At 45.6% G+C, this 20685-nt stretch overlaps 1 protein-coding gene across 1 annotated transcript in view; it reads right to left on the bottom strand.

The window, feature by feature from the left end:
- The window catches only part of LOC141098047 (nicotinamide N-methyltransferase-like), a 115786-nt gene extending 97346 nt beyond the window's left edge, over positions 1-18440 (bottom strand). Inside the window, exon 1 of the mRNA XM_073585635.1 lies at positions 18367-18440. The gene's annotated coding sequence lies outside the window, so the exon portion shown is untranslated. The remainder of the gene's footprint in view (positions 1-18366) is intronic.
- Between the last annotated feature and the right edge of the window lie 2245 nt (positions 18441-20685).

The raw sequence follows: 20685 nt of genomic DNA on the forward strand, positions 1-20685 counted from the left end.
AATGTAGGTGGAGGAGCATAAAAATGAAAATATGGCGCAGAATTCACCTTCTAAACATTTGGTGTTTCGCATTTTAGGCATTGCCTTTGATTTATGGCAGTACATTGCCCACACAAAGACTTACCACAAGTCTTACAATTGCCGACAGATCTATTTTTCTTGCACTTTTCTTTGATCTGGTAAAATTTTGTTTGAACCATCACTTCTGAGCATGTAGAAACTTGGGACGTGGAACCCTTTTCCCTATCTGTGACATAAGGACCACTCAACTCTCTCACAAGCGTTTGCAAAAATGCCTTGCGTGACATTTTTGGGTGGGTAATCTCCTTGAATATTATCCATGCATTTATACCTGCAAAGTCTAAGGCATTTTCAAATGCATGAACAGGCCATCTCCTTGTGCATGTTCGTGTGGTATATTTTCGTGCCATCTGATCCACTACATCTACTCCATATTTTGTTTCATTGTAAAACTTTACCGTTTCTGGAGTTTTTTTAGCGGAATCAGACGCAACAACAACATCTGGATGGACGGAACTCAAAATGACAACATTTTTGTTGGGCTTTCCTTGATATACTGTAAGTGTAAAATTGTCTTCATTTCTAAACACTTTAGTGTTGTACAATTCCTCTTTCATGGATTTTATTTCTTTAGGCACTTCTCGCCTTATCTTGTTCAGTGTTCCCACAATGGTTGTTCCTTTGCTTTTTAGCTGTTTAGCTAATTTTACTGAAGTAAAATAATTATCGGTTGTAACATTGCGACCTTTTTTCAAAAACGGGTCCAATAACTTCATTACCACATGGTCAGCTAAACGGTCCTCAGCACGGAGTGTGTCATCTTTGCCTAGATAAGGGAAGCCATTTGCCAGATATTTGCTCTCCTTATCAACAGCTAGCCAATATTTGTGGCCATATTTATCTGGTTTGGAAGGCATGTACTGCGTGAATGGACACCTAGTTTTGCTTGGGAAAAGTTGCTCATTCACCGTTATGTATGGGCCAAGTTTGTAACACGCAATACAATTTTCAATAATACAAGCAGGTAAAACACAAGGAAAATGTGAAAAGTTGACATGTAAATTGAACTACATCTATATGACAAAAGGACCTCAAAATATAGTAGGGAGTCAAAATGACTCCCTTCAGTAGTTCTTGGTAAATTTTGAAAAAAACGCGCAAATTTTTCACCAAAATTATTTATTTTCACAAAATCTTTTTTCACATCATATTTGAGGAAAAGTCACCGAGTTTCAAGCCGGAATTCTGAAAAATGTAGTCACAGAAGAGAAATAAAAAACGAAAGGAGTCAAAATGACTCCATCAGTAGTTCTAGTGTTAAGATCCCTTCCTACAAGTTGGGTCCTCGATACATTGGTTCCTTCGAGATCTCGGGTTGAATCAATTACGTGGCCTACTAGTTGAAGTTGCCTGACTCGCTCCATATTCCCAACACCTTCCTTGTCTCCCTCCTCAAACCCGTTGTGTTTAATTACTATCATTCCTCTATCTGTCGCACTCCTAGTCCTGCTAGCCACAGGGACATTTTTGAGGTGAGGGATATACTCGCCATGAGAAAGGTGAGGGGAAAAACCTTCTTTTTGATTGATTGGAAAGGGTTTGGCCCTGAGGAGAGGTTGTGGAAACCCCGAGAGAACATCACTGCACCTCGTGTCTTAGAAAGATTTCTTTCCAACATCAAGAAGAGGGGATGTAAAGGAGGAAGTACTGTTACAATGTCATCTGCCTCCGGTCTCGGGATATGCATCTCACTCCCAGGCGAGCCGCTGGCTGGACTCCTCCACAGGTCTCTCCTCAGCTTCCAGCTTGGCGGGCGTGTCAGGGATCTCATCCGTTATGCACCCGGCTAATTAGACCACAGCCGCGCGCCTCCTCCATTCCTCCATGCGGCATGACCCGGAAGTCCTCCCTCACGTGCAGCTGCAACATGTATATGAGGCTGCTTCCTGCTAAAGGAAGCGCCTAATTATTGCATCAGCATATGTTCTTGGCCAGTGTTGATTCCATCGCGGGTGCTTTTCTGATTCTCAGGTCCCCGTGTGCCTTCCTATGCACACTCTGCTCTTCTTTTCCAGCATGCTTCACAGTGTACCCTCTGCACTCTCCTGTATCCTGCGTACTTCCCAGAGTGCGCTCTGCACTCTCCTGTATCCAGCATGCTTCCCAGTGTGCGCTCTGTGCTCTCCTGTATCCAGCGTGCTTCCCAGTGTGCATTCTGTGCTCTCCTGTATCCAGCATGCTTCCCAGTGTGCACTCTGCGCTCTCCTGTATCCAACGTGCTTTCCTGTGTGTTCTGTGCTCCCTTGTATCCAGCACACTTCCCAGTGTGAACTCTGCGCTCCTCTGTATCCAGCACACTTCCCAGTGTGAACTCTGCGCCCCCCTGTATCCAGCGCACTTCCCAGTGTGTACTCTACACTCTCCTGTATCCAGTGTGCTTCCCAGTGTGCGCTCTGTACACTCCTGTATCCAGCGTGTTTCCCAGTGTGCCCTCTGAGCTCTCCTGTATCCAGCGCACTTCCCAGTGTGTGTACTGTGCTCCCCTGTATCCAGTGTGCTTCCCTGTGCATGCTCTGCGCTCCCCTGTATCCAGCACGCTCCCCAGTGTGCATTCTGCGCTCCCCTGTATCCAGCGTGCTTTCTGGTGTGCGCTCTGCGCTCTCCTGTATCCAGCATACTTTCCAGTGTGCACCCTGTGCTCTCCTGTACCCAGCATGCTTATCCGTGCGCGCATTGCTCTCTCTGGAACCCAGTGTGCTCCCCAGTTTTTTGTAACCTTCTCAGTCTCCTTCTGCCGGCCACCTGGTACCAGCAGTCGCGGTACTTTATCCCCCTGGGTCTGCCCCTGATGTGCCCTGTATAGGGGGTGGTTGCACGAGGTTAGCTCACTCAAGGTGGGTTGGTATCGTGACCTAGAGGGTCCACTCCAGGAGTCGAAACAAGAAGCTTCCAAACACGACATCATTATATGGGCAGTCCAGAATTGTTTTAAGGCATAGTAATCTTAGTGAATGTAAACTTTTGATATTGCATTATTCTGGCATTTGGCAAATATTAATAATTATGGTAATCCTAATTTACCTAAAAGGGGAAAGGTTTATTCTGACTTCATGTCAGGTATTGAGAAAAACATGCATATATGTCTTTAAAAAATAGTGTATGTAAACTTCTAGTTTCAACTGTATACATACACGAGAGAAAGTCACAATATCTGTCACCAATTCCTAAATATACTAAAGTACTTTCACTGTAAACTATGGTTGGATTCATTTGTTGTTTTTTTTTCTTTTTATGCTTCTTGACATTACTTTTCTTTTATGCTTTGTGATATTTGTTAATGTTTTTGCACCAAATTCTTGAAATTGGAGAGACCCCAGAACATAATGGTGGGCACTGTACTGCATAAGGAAAGGGCCCTGACTGGGGTTCCTTTCCTCCCCTCCCCTTCCCTTAGGGTTAATAGAGCTGGCCCACCCACGTTGTGGTCTGGGGTGGGTACTTTGTTATAGGGCCAATAGGGATAAGGAAGGGATTAGTACAGCCCCTTCCTGTAGTTATAATGGACCAGATCCGAGGCCGCCCTCCCTCTTTCCTCCTGGCAGCTGATCCTGGAAGTGCTTGTCGAGCACTGTCCGTCGGTACTATGGCAGACCCTCTTTTGGAGGCCCTGTGCTTGCGTGTCCTGCAGGAGGGAGAGTCATGGCTACAGAGTTTCCTCACGGGGATCAACGCTCACCTGGCATCCCCGCGGGCTGCAGCTTCTCCAGAGGTGCCCGGTCCTGGAGCGGTTTCACCGCGGTCAGGTCTGGCCGCTGCCGCGGTGTCACAGGGACAGCCGGCAGCGGTGGGGGTGGTGGGAGGCAGGCGGCCCGTGCGGCGATCCCGCCCTCCTGTACGGCTGCGCGATGCCTCGCTGGCGCTGGCCAGGGTTTCCCGGCGGCGCGCGGCTAGGCGGAAGTCGCCGCCCCCAGACTTCCGGTCTGGAGAAGCTGAGCGTGCAGCCGCGCCGACACGTGGGAATAGGGGGCGCCGGTCCAGCGTTAGACAATCGCAGGGGGTTAGGGAATCTAGGGGCCCCGATCAAGCACCTAGCAAAGCGGGAGTGGTTGGGAGGGATCTGGGCCGAGCGGCGAGGGGGATTACGTGCAGTGGGATATCGGGTGCCATTATGGGTGGGAGGAATAGTGCAACCTCCTCCGGGTCAGCAGAGGAGCAGGGCACTGAGCAGCCTGGGGTGGGGGCTCAGGGGAGGGGCAGTCTGTCACTGACTCCTGTTGCGGGGGCGGTCCATACATCCTCCCCTGCAGAATTGATTGCACCGGGTACTATAGTGCCTGCGGCGGCACCGCCGCACGGCGGTACGCAAGGGGTTGGGGGTCAGAGCCAGGCCCCCGTTTCTGCTGTAGCTGGGGGTAGTAGGGAGGCTTCAGTTAATGTTGCAGTGGTTTCATAGTTTTTTCCAGGAACTAGTGTTGGTTTGGTCGGAGATTGTTCCGAGGGCGGTATGGCAAGGGGCTCGTGATGGTATGGCAGTTGAACGCTCGAGGAGGTCTATCAATGCCCGTATCTCTAGGTTCGTGCGTGAGAGGTTCGGTGTGGTTGTTCGTCACAGACAACTGGAAGGAAATAACAGTGCTCTGCTAAGGCCTGATGGGGTACATTTGAACGAGATCGGGCTCGATATCTTCCTATCTGGTCTGCAGGATGGAGTAGAGCAAGCTTTGCTATTGATGGGTGGGGGTCGGAGTCCTGTTTAGAAACAGGATCCTCCGTGGCGGTGAAAGAAGGAATGGCACAAAGCTACGGCTTGCTGGCCGACTTGCCTGCGAATACAGAACAGGGCATTTGGCAGCGAGCGCGTGTTAAGAGAAGCTAAGTGCCTTTAAAATGTTTGTTTGAGAAAACATTCAATAAAGCTGTGACCGACCTTCACCCATCATTTGGTTTCCGAGTTTGATTTTTTGGTTAGGTGGGGTAGAGGAAACGTTATTGAGGTTTTAGCCCTGAGTCACAACAGTCTAAGGACCGAATTTCCTGGACATGAGCAAACCTTTTCAAGGTTCGGTTCGGATTCGCCGAACGGACCTCTGTTCGCTGAACAGTTCGCTGAATGGACTTATTCATTTTAATGAAAGCTACGTAATCTGCACTTTGAAGGGAGAGACGGATGTGCTAATCTCTCAGGACACCACCAGCAGCGCTGAAGACGCGTTCTGAGAGAACGATGGCTGCCGGGCATGACAAAACCCTCCAAGGGGTGTGACAGGCGAGCTCAGATCACTCTTCCATTTTGAAGACCAAAATATAAAAGGGTCCAAACCCCCCTCTAATGGCATTGATATTGAGTTCCAGATACCATTCCACCATTCTCTCCAGTCGTTCACAACATGACAGACTTGTATTCTGTTCTGCTGGTGCACGGGCATGTCTAAAAAATGTGTTAAACGAGTCACAGAAATTTCTTGTCACTTACACAGCTGCTGCCGTTAGTGTTTTGGTAATCATGCCTTAATGTTCCCAGGCTTGGAATTCTACAACTGTGATGCACACTGTTTGCCTCATTGCTGCTGTCTTGGGGAAAACCACACTTTTTCTACAAGCGTATTTCAATACTCCATCCTGCATGTATTCCTTTCCAGGAGGAAGGATCTAGCTAAATTTACTCTTGTACTCTGGATCTAATAGAGTGAAAACCCAGTAATAAGCACTATTTTTAACCCTAAGAACACAGACATCGTGTTGAAGATAGAGTAGCAAGAAGGCGCTAATGTGTCAGGCACTTCCATAAGGTCCAAGTCCATGCTGTTTTGGTGGAGGGGTAGCACTCAAGATTGCTTTCTCTGTCCCTTTGCTACAACCACGAAAAACATAGAGCATATCATTATCCTCTGCATCTCCTGACTGTTGAGCATCTATCCCTGTTAGGTGTCAGATTTCTGTCACTGCACAGCAAGAATCCCGAGCCTTACTTCCAGCGGTCTCCCATTCCTCTCCAGCCACAGAGGAGGTTGCTCAGCAAACTTGTCAGTCCAGGTGCTCTGCCCAGACCAGCTCTGTGGGTTTGCTTGCTACTACCACCTCTGGCGCAGCTATGACAATACATGCTGCTCAGCAGCGAGATTCTCCAGGGACTAAGTTCCCATGTCGGGCCACTGAGCATGCCCGTGCAGTGATCTCCCATTGGAGATCGAAGGTCACGTGCTCAGGTCCTGCTCCTGTTCGTTTTGGCCAATCCGTGAAGCCAGGAATGTCCCGGACGCTCGTGGCTATAAAAGGTTCGCATGGCCGCTCAGCCATGAACTAGGATAAGACTGTATTTACAGACTATGTGGAGTGAGTGATGTATGCATGCATGAATGTCTCTGGTGAATGACTCATTAAGAAAGCCCTACCCTTGGTACACATGTGTTGTGCAGCCTAGCATGCTAGCGCCCAGGCTTAGGCGTAGGTAGGACAGAGGTTGAGTCAGGCATCAGTCCTCAGCAGGGACTCGGCACGCTCCATAGCAAGCATCTATAGCAGCGTTCGCGGCAGCGACGCCGCGCATTCAGTGTGCCTAGAAGGGCTCTAACCCCGTGTCCTTGGGGTAGAGTTCTGTGGCTGTACACTGTGCACTCTTTTTGTCATGATCCAAGGTGGATCTGACAAGTAAATGGACAAAGTGAACTTTTTTTCCTTTGGCTTGGTGCCAAAGAGGGTTGATTGACCCTGGTGGCCATTAGAATTATAACACATGGTGTCGTTTGTTCTAAGTTGCCCCGGTGGTGGTTAGTGGTATTACACTTTTTAGTTTTAATGTGCACGTATTACAAATCAGGTGTGAGGCTCTATAAAAGAGTTTCAGGTGTGTTTGATGATCGTTGGTGATATTGATAGTTCGCCAATTGGGAAGCAAGCCTGGGTGATGAAGGAGCTGAATGAGAGTCCTGGGCAGCCCAGCCAGAGGGGTTGAGTCAGCTATGGAGTCAGCAGGGAGTGCTGGCATGGATTGGTGGAGTTCAACGTTGGTGTCTGCAAGAAGGGCTGGCATGGCGTGGTGGAGTCGCAGTTTATGGTGTCAGCAGGAAGTGCTTGCACGGCTTGGTGGAGTGGCGACTATGGTGAGAGTTGCCCTCATCATGCTGGACTTGGTTGCTGAAAGTTGGACTCAAGCATGCTTGACCTCTTGGCAGAAAAGTTGGACTCAAGCATGCTGGACTCATCTTTGGGACTCTGTTTACTGGGCAGCTGCAACTGGTGGTGGACTCTGCTCCAAGGCTGCACTAGGATGATGGATCCGGTTATGGTGATGGATCCGGTTGGAGGAGAAGATGCACGCAGGTGGTGGGCTCTGTTGCTAGGAGCGTACGCAACAGAGCAAAGCTAAGTGGTGTTCCCCCTGTATTGTCATTTTCCCTTATGTGTGTTTAGTGCAGTGGTGGGATTAGTTTCCGCACCGACCAATTCCCTAGTGAGGGTTTAGGTGCAGGGCAAGTCAGGGTTTGAGGTACGCGTGCGTCGCCCGGTGCGGAATCGGCATAGGGAACGTTAGGAGTGCAGGGACACTGGCTCAGGGGAGTACAGGAGGTCTCCACGTCCCTATTCCCTATCGCAGGGCCCACCATTGTTATTGTTACCCAGGTTTCCCCTTTATTATTTAAATTCGCCTTACTGGAAGTGGTGTTTCCAGACTACTGTATATATAACGTGTATTACCTAAATTCGCCAGTTGGAGGCGGTGTATCCAGCTGCACCTTTTATTATTTAAATTCGCCCTACTGGAGGCGGTGTATCAAGGGTCACGCGTGTCATGGGTTCGTCTTGCGGTACTCGCTGCGTCCAGACACACGTGACCGTGACACTTTTGGCCGGGCTCTGTGAGCTTAGCAGGCTCCGGCATCTACGTTCTGAGGCTGTGCGGCTCTGTGCATTAACAGAGTTCGCCCCTGTTCACATTGGGTGACGTAACCCACGTGTGACTGGTTTCACACCACTTAATTCTTCCGCCATTACTTAGCAGCAGTGTACCCCCTCTGCACGGTGGACCCTGGGCTGCGAACACACCTACTATTATTTTATAATTTGGTGCGTTCCGCCAGCCCTAACAATCACCTCATCCTCCTCAATTTGTTTCTAGGCTCCAGCCTCTTCACTAACAGTTTGTCTGGTACCATGAGCCCCCCTTGATCACTGTAAGCCACTCTTCCATGGCATCCGCCTGTGCGGCAACAGTCCAAAAATTTGAGATATTGTTATCCCTTCCGTATCCTGCTCATTCCAACTCTTCCTCTGGGAATATCACCTCCTCACACAGACTGTACAAAGTATGCTCCAGCATGTAGATGACCAGAATAGTGATGCTGATGAAGGCATCATCGTTATCCATCTTATTAGCCATTTCAAAACTGTGCAGAAGGGTGCAGAGGTCCTTCACCTGTGCACAATCCGCAAACATGATTTGCAACATGTCCAGACTGACTCAAGCTATGCTAAAGGACATACTGTACCTTCGCTTGTTGCTGCTGCCACAACCTCTGCAACATGTGCAGAGTGGAATTTCACCGTGTTGGGGCATCCCTAATGAAACAGTTAACTGGTAGGCCAAAAGACCTCTGTAGCGATGCAAGTCAATGACCTGTGGGGTGTCATGGTCGGAAGTGAGCATGCAGCGACCATGCTTTCTGTAGCAGCGCATGCAGGCTGGGATAGTGGCAAAGAAATTGCTGTACCAGAAGGTTGAGGACGTGAGCCATGCAAGGCATGTCTGTGAGGTTCCCACTGCATAGGACCACCACCAGTAGAGACTGCCATTGCTCTAACTCGGCCTGGATACCTGTCCACAATTCTTGACCCTGTGTGACTGCGATCTGCAAGGCATAATAATTTAAACGCTGCCTGATTCCAGTTAGCCATGGCTGTACAGTACTAAGGTGGGGGAGATTCTATCTACACTGTTAGAACGTGTGTCTAATTAAGGGAGGGGTTGAGGGTACAGGTGGAGGCCCTAGAGGAGGTGGAGGAGGCAGAAGCAGTGGAGGAACTGTTAGATACAGAGTTTTGTCCAGAAACCCATGGGGATTCAAAGACTTTTGGAGCAACCCATTGACCGCCTGCCCCCACAGCCACCAGAGTCACTCAATGCCCAGTCAGTGAAATGCCGATGTTTGCTCGTTCAGGTGTCAGTGGTGAACTGCACCCAGGCAGACATAGACTTTTTTCAGGGAATGGATGATGTTGTCGGTGACATGCTGGTGTAGAGCTGGTACAGCTTTCTTTGAAAAGTAATGGCGACTGGGCATATGATACTTGGGGACTGCGACAGCCATCAAATTTCTGAAACCGTCTGTATCTACCAGGCTGAAAGGCAGCATTTCTGTGGCCAATAGATTAGAGATAATGGAGTACATGCTCTTAACTTTGCCATGTGTAGGAGGAAAAATTATTTTACGTGACCACAACTGCGGAACCAAGAGTTGGCTGCTATGCTGAGAGAGGGCAACGTACCAAGAAAAGGACAAACTCGTTGACTGTGAGTGAGGTGCAGGCGGAGATGTTATGGTGGATTGAGAAAGATGTGTTGTGCTAGGTGACACAAAAGCAGCAGTCATGTCTACTTAAGTAACAGCTGACTAGCTGTCACTCACCCTGACACTGATGGGTAAACAATTGCAGTTTCTGCAGCATGAGACCTGTGTGTGAACACTTGAAATGGTGAACAGAGGAGGAAGCAGCAGATGGGGTTACTGGGATGGCTGGTGGTTGGAGAGGCTTGCTAGTCCTCATTTTAGCACAGTGAGATTCCCACACTAAAAACATGTTGATCGCAAATGTTCATACATGTAGTTGTCAAATTATTGCAATTTTTGCCTCTAATGAGGTTTTTTTTGCAAATTTCACAGATAAGGCTACTTTCACACTTGCTTTGTCTTGCAGCGCGTTTTTCCCGCAAAAAATGCATAGAAAAAACGCATACAAACGCATACAAATGCTGCGGTTTTTTTCAAGCATTTTTATGAGCATGCATGAAAAAAACGCAGCGTTTTTATGCGTTTGTATGCATTTTTAGTGCGTTTTTCCAACGTTTGTGTTTTTTCCAACATTAGTTGGCCCCTCACACTAACCCATACCATGACTTTACTAACCCTGACCCTAACCCTGACCCTAACCCTTAACCAAACCATACTAACCCTAACCCTAACCCTTAACCAAACCCTACCCAAACCCTAAACCCTAACCCTTAACCAAACCATACTAACCCTAACCCTAAACCCCCTTAACTAACCCTAACTCTAACCCAAACCCCTAAATTCCATTGTCTAACTAATGGTCAACAAAAAAACGCATGCGCAAAAAAACGCATACATGAGCATGCCAATGCGCACATATGCGCACCCATAGACTTATAATGGGTGTCTTGCTGTAAAAAAAATGCATTGCGCGCACATGCGTTTTTTTGAGGCAAGTCGGACGCCCAAAAAATGCAACAGGATGCATTTTGTGCGCCCGAGCGCACACCACAAAAAAACGCATGCGCGTAAAAACGCATACAAACGCATGTGTATGCGCACATAAGCGCATCCCATGCAAAATATAGGAAAAAACGCATGCGTTTTTTATCACTAAAATACAGCGCAAAAAAACGCAAGTGTGAAACCAGCCTTACATATGTTGGGTCATCCTTTTCGGTCTTAAAAAACGCCCAGGCTAGGCAACCCTTACCGCCTCTGCAAACTGCACACTCGCAACTGTGGTTGGCCACAGGCAGAGTTGGGGCTGAGAATGCAGTGCGTGTAGGAAGCCACAACATAACCTCCATTTCCTCTGCTGAGCTACTCAGCTGCATACCTTTGGGTTCACACCAACTGGGATCTACAATCTCATCGTCATCCTCTCTGCTCTCACACTCCACACCCTGAGAGTCACCCTCTTCCTCTTCCTGCCCTGACATCACAGTACAGTCAGTGTGCGCCTCTGGTATCTGAATCTCATCAGGATCACGTCCACCCTTGGTAGTTAATGTCTGGTTATGAGGGTCTGGATTCTGCTTGAACCCTACTTTGCCGACACCGGATCCAACAAGAAAATATTTCAGCATCGATGCAGATTCTTTCCTTCGTTAGATTCTGTGATTCTTCGGATCAGACTTCTAATGCCCAAGGAATACAATGTGTGAACAGCTCTTCAGAATGGCCCATCTGATGTTCCCCACAGTCAGTTGGGTGTTTGAAAATATTTGATGCTGGGGAAAGAGTGGTGATTGGGGAGCCATTTCTGAGGATTGTACTGTGTGTGATGTTAAGGTGGAGGAAGAGGTGGAGAGGCCACTTAATGCAGCGCTTGCCATCCACTTGAGCACATGCTCTTTCTGCGCCTCAACTACAATGTGTACTGCTGTGCGGGTGCCAAAGAAAGAGAGTTGGGTTGGCCGGCCAGTAACAGATGTTGTCAGCTGTCTTTGGATAGGATGAGATGTGTTTGTTCAGTTGAGCTTCCATTCACATTAACACCTAACCCAGGTACACGTCGAACAGCAAGCCTATTCCCCGTTCCACCATGACATGGCTTTTTCCCCACTCATGTTGTAAGTAGCCTTCCCCTCTTGTACCCTGCTATTTCACAACTTTAGGCCCATACTTGTCAGTCATCTATCAGTAAATGAACAATCACAATTTATTTTCTTAGATAGTGTGTCTGAGCAACACTGTTATGCCTATTGATTTTAATTGGAAATATAGCTTTCAGATTTGCCACTGAAACACAATTTTAGCACAAAACTATTTGGAGTAGCTAATTGGGCCTAGTGGCTGCACCACTGTATTAGGCCTAATAATTTTTAAGTGGAAATCTGGCCTCCTGATTTGCCACTGAAACACAATTTTAGCACAAATGATTTGGAATAGATAATGAGGGTTCCGGAGACTACTAAACAGTTTTTGCATAATCTACTTCAATGCTTGAAGATCGATTTCACGCATCATAAGTTCACTTTCAGTAGTACCTGCTCTACACTGGAGTGACCTGTCTGCACTGTGACACTGAGCAAACGGCACCAGCAAAACAAGATGTCCGCTTTTTTATTGTTAGCACCACGCCAGTTTCCCGGCGTGTCAGTTCACTCACCCATGCTGCACGTGGTCCCTCTACCCCTCATGCTCAGCATGCTCCCAGCAGCACTTCCAGCCAGGCCTCTGGCCATGTTTTAAGGGCAAGCGCATGCGTGCTCCCACCCTCTTAAAGGGCCACTTGCTATTTCCTCCCCAGCCAATGGTTTTGAAGCATTATGATAATATTGCTTCCTCGCCACTGGGGAGGTACTTGTGCAACCTTCCTGTTTCAGTCTAGGTTGTGTAAGGTCGCATACAAGTACAAATCCTGCCTGCTGTACGCCTAGTACAAATCCTACGTGCTGTACTCCAAATCCAAATCCTGCCTGTTGTACTCCAAGTGCAAATCCTGCCAGCTGTACTATAAGTACATATCCTGCCTGCGGTACTCTAAGTGCTAATCCCGCTTTCTGCACTCTGAAGCAGAATCTGCTTGTTGCACTCTTAAGCAGATCCTGTTTGCTGCACTCTGAAGCAAATCCCACTTGCTGCATTCTGAAGCAATTCCTGCTAGCTGCACTCTGACTCATACTCTGTCTCTGACACCAAATCTGTCTTCTGCACTCTGATGCAAGCTCTGCCAACTGCTTCATCCAGTCTGTTCTTCAGATCCAGCTGCTGCGTGACCATTGGTCAGCCCTGAAGGGGTACCTGGCATTCATCAGGAGCCAAGTCTAACCTCACCATCAGAGGCTCTAGTGAATAGTCAGGTGAGTGCTTAGTCACACCCCTTCCGGCTCTCCGCGGTCTGTGGCACAGTGGTTCCACAAATGACGCAAGTGACATTTATATGGCCAGGCACATATGACTTTGTCAATCAATCACATAAGACCTTGTGTCATGACGTTGTGGATAGTTTCACATAAAGGTTAGGGAAGAAAAAAAAAAAGAAAACTGCCCAGCTGCTGTAACCTCTCCACATGCTCCTCTGACGTAGACACCCCCCCTCCCATAATCAAACTCGTATCCCCTGACCCCCTGCTCTTTATACAGCACTTCTATCCTAGCTAAAGTAAAAACAAAAGCATTAGTGGAAACGTAATAATTTACTGAACTGTGAACGACTTTTGCCGACTTTGAGTAAAAAATGCTTGTGAAGGCGAACACGAATCCGAAGATGCTAGATTCGCACCAAATTTGAGATTGGCGAACGTTTTCTAAACACGATTGCTCATCTCTAATGAAGACTTTGGATGTGGCTTTTAGTCACTTAGTTTCTTTTCCTGCAATATCTTGTCTCCTTGCACTGCAGTCACTGCATGCTCCTGAGTTCATTGCTCAGCGGCTCCTACTCCTCCCATGAGGAGTGTTCAGCATCTCTCTGCTCTCTGCTTACGTACATTCATTTAATTAACTCATTATTTTCTTTTCTTGAAGTCTGATTTTCCCAGGCATTTAAACTTCCAACTTGTAGCATTAGAAGCAGCAATAGTAAAGAGCCACAGGCTGCACTGTCACATATTGGAGCATTTTCTTTGCATTGTATTGTTCTTTACTACACATAACATTATACTGATACATGTCTACCATCTCTAGATATCAGTGGATTTCTATATACCTGTATTCTGTGGATAAAAAAAACTTAGAGATTTTTTCTTGCTCTAAAAATTTCTGCTGAAAAACAATGAAACTATGAATTACAATAATGATATTTACTGTATAACGCACTCAAAAAAATAAACATCACATATCAGCGAAAAACAGACATATTTTGTATTCCTGTAATCTTAAAAACCCATACAATACAGTGAACGTATTATTTATGGTGATAAGTAAATTAAAAATGGCATGATTTAATTTTTCTCCATTAGACACAAATGTCAGGATTCCTGTCATCCTTCTACAGTTTGACCACTAGTGGTTGCTATTGTTCACTTTGATAAGTGCAATTCCACTACTTACCACTGGAGGCTGCTGTTGTGTACTGAAATTGCACTTAATTAATATGGCAGATTCTGGACCTGTGGAATCCATCTTTTTTCCTGTTTGGGTCTACTTAAAGCCACATAGGTCACTCACTCACTTCTTCAGTATCCTGTTATGATACTGGTGTAGCTGTTAGGGTTGGCTGATTGCACTAAATTAAAATAAATTGTAATGGGTAATTGCAACCCGGGGTCCACCATGCAGAGATGTTTAACTGCTGCTTATGAACAATGACGGAAACTAAATAGCGAGTGATTGCTTGAACACACTTTGTTAACGCCACACAGTGTGAACGGAACACAGAGTACCACGCTCCATTACTTCACAGAGTGGTACTGAACAAAAGAATACTAAGTGCAATACCTTGTTAAAGTCACAGGGATAAAACACGAGAAACCTCTATGACACTAGATATAATACCCTCTAGGCTAAGGGTTGGACTTGTCCAGTAACTCAACTGTACTAACCGCACACATGAAGGAAACTGGTGCTAAGCCAAGAGACTAATTGCCCCCACTGACGCTAACTGCCTGCCTACAAGTACAGTCCCAGAGCTTAGACAGTCTCCAACAACCTGCAGACAGAATGGTAGCATATCCACACTCACACACCATAACATACATGATACTAGCGCACTGGCATACACCTCTGAGAGCCTTTTATACACTAGGCTCCTCCCCAAACACTCATGCCCAGCCGGCCGTGACATCGCCCGCAGGCCAATCCGATGCTGCCACATCACTTGAGCAGGTGACATCTGACCATCAATGAGAAGACACTACATCACGGGCATGCTCAGTAAGGTGATCTCTGGAGTTAGACTGCGTCTGCGTATCACTGGCTCCCATAGGCTTAGCTGAAGAGCTAGCAGCAACCAAGTGTGTAGCATGAGTCTGAGCAAGGCTCTGGGACCGGTTTCTGTGCTGAGCAGCAATCTGAGTGGCTGGATCTGAATGGGAGACAACAGAAGCAGATAAGGCCTGGGATCTATCCTGTGCAGCAGTAGGATCCCGATGCTTAACAGTAGCACTGCTGTAATTTAGTGGCTAGAGGTGTATGAGAAAAGAGCAGCAAGCAGTATTGGAAATAGCAAAGGAATTGTAGGAAACAATCTGGAGATAAGTGAGAATAGTCTGGGTAAGACAGTTCAGTAGCTGGAGACTGGAACTAGACTAACAGCTAGACACTAGAAAAGAGCAAATGTATTTGGAAAATGATTGTCAAACATAAATTTGATACGAATATCTGCTGCGTTCAGTGAAATCACAATGGGATAGAATAGGTATATGCACATAGAATACAGAGATACATAGATGTCAATGACACACACACATATATATATACATTACATATATAGAAGAAAAGCCAATTTATCAGATGTCGTAGCGTAAAATCACAGCAGGAGCCGACAGGATAGAAGAGATGGATTACACACAGTAAATAGATATATAGATGTCAGTGACAAATACAATTAGTACAGTGTGTGTCTGCAAATTACTGGACATGTATTTAATTAATAAAAGGGTATTTTACTGAAAAACATGGTGTGGGCTCCTGCGTAATTTTCTTAACTAGCAGAGGAAAAGCCGACAGCTGAGGGCCGATGTTTATAGCCTGGGAAGGGGTAATACCCATGAAGCTTACCAGGCTTTTAATATCAGCTAACAGCTGTATACTTAGTCTTTACTGGGTATTAAAATGGGGGACCCTAAAAAAATGACATAGGGTCCCCCTATAATTAATGACCAGCAAAGGCAGACAGCTGCAGGCCGATATTAATAGCCTAGGAAGGGGCCTTGGATACTGCCCCCCCAGGCTAAAAACATCAGCTTTCAACCATCCCATAAAAGGCGCATCTCTAAGAAGTCCCAATTCTGGACTTAACCTCACTCTTCCCACTTGCCCTGTTGAGGCAAGTGGGATGATAGTTGGGGGGGTTGATGTCACTGTCAGGTGACATCAAGCATCGAGTTTAGTAATGGAAAGGTGGCAATAAGACACCCCCATTACTAACCCCATAGTCACATTGCATAAAAACACAGACACCGAGAAAAAGTCCTTTAATTAAAAGAATGACATAGACTTCTTTAATAATCTTAATTAAACCATACTTACAACCTCGCCTTTTTCCACCGAAGCCCTCGTACTCCAGTAATAGACCAAAAATACCACAATATACCATACCTGTCCGTCGTTCTGTCCTATGCCGTAATCCATGTCTGGTGGATAATTACTTTTCAACCTGGATGGTACCAAGATGCGACCTTCCAAGCTGAAAACCACTGGTAAGTGAGATGATGCAAGTGCAGCCTCAATGACTAGTGGTGATGTCACTAAGTCTCTGTTATCAGCTGGGATGAACTGCGGTGACCTCAGTGAGATCCCCGCTTATACCGTGAGAAAGTCGCATGGTGCAGAGCCAAGTTCATCACAGTAAAATTCTCCTGCTGAGATTCTCTCGATGAACTCACCTCTGCACCGTGCGACTTTCTCACAGTACTGGCGAGGTCACCGAAGTTCAACTCGGCTGGGAAAGGAGCCTCAGCGACATCACTGCTAGTAACTGAGGCTGCGCTCACAGCATCTCATTCATCAGTGGTTTTCGGCCTGGACGGTCGCATCTTGGCACCATCCAGGTTGAAAACTAATTATACCCAGACATGGATTACGGCGTGGGTCAGAACGACAGACAGGTATGGTATATTGTTATTTTTCTTATTTTTGGTTTATTACAGGAAAATGAAGGAATCAGTGGAATTAGGCGAGGTTGTAAGTATGGTTTAATTAAGATTATTAAAGGAGTCTGTGTCATTTTTCCAAATAAAGGACTTTATTGTTTGTGTGTGTTTTCATACAATGCGACTATAGGGTTAGTAAAGTGATGTCTTATAGATGCCTCTCCATTACTAACCCATGGGCTTGATATCACCTGACAATACAAAGGTGACACAAATCCCACAAATATGAACCCCACTTGCCACTGCTACAGGGCAATAGAATAGCCAAGCAAAGTGCCAGAATTGGCATATCTAATAGATGTGCCTTTTCTGGGCAGCTGCGAGCTGCTATTTTTAAGCTGTGGGGCCTATTTCCATGGGCCCTTACCAGCCTGAGAATACCAGCCCCCAGCTGTCTGTTTTAACAAGGCTGGTTGTCAAAAATGCGGGGGAACACACACCGTTTTTTTTAAATTATTTAATTAAATAATTAAAAATATGGCGTGGGGACCCCTCTATTCTTGATAACCAACCCTGCTGAAGCTGGCATCTGAGGGTTGCAGCCCCCAGTGGTGAGTTATGCCTGGCTGGTTATCAAAAATACAGGGGAATATACGCAGGTTTTTTTTATTATTTATTTACAGCGCATATGACAGCGTGTCAAACACTGTATTGTCGGGCCCCTCATTCAAGTGAATGGGGTTTGGATCCGCTCTGCTGTGTTTTTTTTTTTTTTTTTTTTTTTTTATTTATTTACAGCGCCGGAGCGGCGGATGAATTCTCACATCAGCCTCTCCTGCTCTCACTGTAATCAGCGTCAGCAAGTGTCAGTTGAAGAGAGCTGTAGTCCCATCAGCTGACACCAGTGACTGGAGGTAAACTTTTTAGCTCCGATCACAGCTTCAAGCTCATGCTGTCTTCTGACAGCATGGGAACCACGGCTGTCTGACTGGGGGGATAATTTCACTGCTAATCAGAAGTGCTACACCAGTGTTTCCCACGCTGTCTCACAGCGTGGGAAACACGAGCTTTTGTGCTGTGTATGATCGGCTAGAGATCTCAACTCCCGAGATCTTGGTGCCGAGATCTCCATCTGTGCATGCCCAGCAGGCATTTTCCACCGCACAGTAAACCATGTAAGTGTGGGGATTCTTTTTTTACGAAATGTCGGCAGAGCCCCTGCAACACCAAACACCAGCAGTGGCACACATCAAAACACCCTCTTATCCCCCCACTTCACAGCAGCCACTACCCCTGGTAAGAAATAAAACACATGGATTATAAGAAGCACCACCATTTTATTAAAAAATACTTTTTCTTATTTTTCGCCTCAAAATTTGGGGTGCATCTTATAATTCGGTGCGTCTTAGAATCTGCAAAATATGGTACTTCAAAAAAAGAAGGGTTATTCCAGGCATTCCTGGTACCAAGTCCCTTTTTATCTGGAATGTTATTTCAGACCAAATGCTCAGAAATAGCCTTTTCTGGGTGGTGCATGCATAGAGAACATATATCAGCAAAAGTAACAAGAAAATCAGCTCTCAACCGATACTGAAAATCAAAATTTCCTTTTTTTTATTTTGTTAAAAAAATATAAAAAGAATAATTAAAATACATACCTTCTGTAAATGTTTCTGTAAGATTTTCAATGGGAAATATAACGGAATCCTCACGAGGGACCGTATCAGGGTTATCTGACACGTAACTCTCCAAATGTTGTCTTGAATCAAAGTCATCTTCATGGTAGAGCTTATACAGTCATATGTTAAAGTTTGGGCACCCCTATAAATGTTAACCTTTTTTCTTTATAACAATTTTGGTTTTTGCAACAGCTATTTCAGTTTCATATAGCTAATAACTAATGGACTCAGTTATATTTCTGGATTCAAATGAGGTTTATTGTACTAACAGAAAATGTGCAATCTGCATTTAAACAAAATTTGACCGGTGCAAAAGTATGGGCACCTCAACATAAAAGTAACATTAATATTTCGTAGATCCTCCTTTTGCAAAAATAACAGCCTATAGTCGCTTCCTGTAGCTATTAATGAGTTTAGGTATTTGTGACCATTCCTGTTTACAAAACAATTCCAGTTCAGATAAGCTTGATGGTCGCCGAGCATGAGCATGGACAGCCCGCTTCAAATCATCCCACAGATGTTCAATGATATTCAGGTCTGGGGACTGGGATGGCCATTCCAGAACATTGTAATTGTTCCTCTGCATGAATACCTGTGTAGATTTGGAGCGGTGTTTTGGATCATTGTCTTGCTGAAATATCCATCCCCTGCGTAACTTCAACTTCGTCACTGATTCTTGCACATTATTGTCAAGAATCTGCTGATACTGAGTTGAATCCATGCAACCCTCAACTTTAACAAGATTCCCGGTGCCGGCATTGGCCACACAGCCCCAAAGCATGATGGAACCTCCACCCAATTTTACTGTGGGTAGCAAGTGTTTTTTACTTGGAATGCTGTGTTTTTTAGCCTCCATGCATAACGCCTTTTTGTATGACCAAACAACTCAATCTTTGTTTCATCAGTCCACAGGACCTCCTTCCAAAATGTAACTGGCTTGTCCAAATGTGCTTTTGCATACCCCAGGCGACTCTGTTTGTGGCGTGCTTGCAGAAACGGCTTCTTTCGCATCACTCTCCCATACAGCTTCTCCTTGTGCAAAGTGCGCTGTATTGTTGACCGATGCACAGTGACACCATCTGCAGCAAGATGATGCTGCAGGTCTTTGGAGGTGGTCTGTGGATTGTCCTTGACTGTTCTCACCATTCTTCTTCTCTGCCTTTCTGATATTTTTCTTGGCCTGCCACTTCTGGGCTTAACAAGAACTGTACCTGTGTTATTCCATTTCCTTACTATGTTCCTCACAGTGGAAACTGACAGGTTAAATCTCTGAGACAACTTTTTGTATCCTTCCCCTGAAAAGCTATGTTGAATAATCTTTGTTTTCAGATCATTTGAGAGTTGTTTTGAGGAGCCCATGATGCCACTCTTCATAGGAGAATCAAATAGGAGAACTACTTGCAAGAGGCCACCTTAAATACCTTTTCTCATGATTTGATACACCTGGCTATGAAGTTCAAAGCTCAATGAGGTTACAAAACCAATTTAGTGCTTCAGGAAGTCAGTAAAAAGTAGTTAGGAGTGTTCAAATCAAGAAAATGATAACGGTGCCCATACTTTTGCACCGGTCAAATTTTGTTTAAATGCAGATTGCACATTTTCTGTTAGTACAATAAACCTCATCTGAATCCAGAAATATAACTGAGTCCATCAGTTATTAGATATATGAAACTGAAATACCTGTTGCAAAAACCAAACTTGTTATAAAGAAAAAAGGTTAACATTAATAGGGGTGCCCAAACTTTTACATATGACTGTAGGTGCTGGAATCCATCGTCTAATCTTGTATCAGAGACAGAGTGACTGCTTCACTGGTGCTCAATGTTTTTATATCATCAGCAGGAATAAATTTGCAAAGCATGTTAGTAATGATTACGTTTACCTACCATATCATGAGTCCTTCTCTTCACTTATACAGTCATGCGGTCCTGTATTTACATGGTGATTGAAATATAGCAAAAGCAAAAAGAAACAATGTGTAACCTATGAAGATCCAGACTTTCGGGAGTACACACAATTTTTGAGTTTCCTTCTTTGCTATTGAAAAATTAATACTATTTTGCCCATGATTGCACATGCCTTGTGACAAAACATTAGCAAAACATTAGACAAGATGCCTCACCATCATAGGGTTTGAATGGAAATTCAGACCTATACTTTGCATTTTTATTGTTTTGCTGACTACTTTGATTGCTGTTTGACTTGGGTCTACTGTTTAGTATCTCATAGAGGGGCTGCATGAGCACTGCTGATGTCACAAGGTCTACATTTCATTGATGGTGTCATGAATTCACAAAT

Source organism: Dendrobates tinctorius, unplaced genomic scaffold, assembly GCF_039654945.1.
Source record: "Dendrobates tinctorius isolate UK_male_01 unplaced genomic scaffold, ASM3965494v1 ptg000086l, whole genome shotgun sequence".
NCBI lineage: Eukaryota > Metazoa > Chordata > Amphibia > Anura > Dendrobatidae > Dendrobates > Dendrobates tinctorius.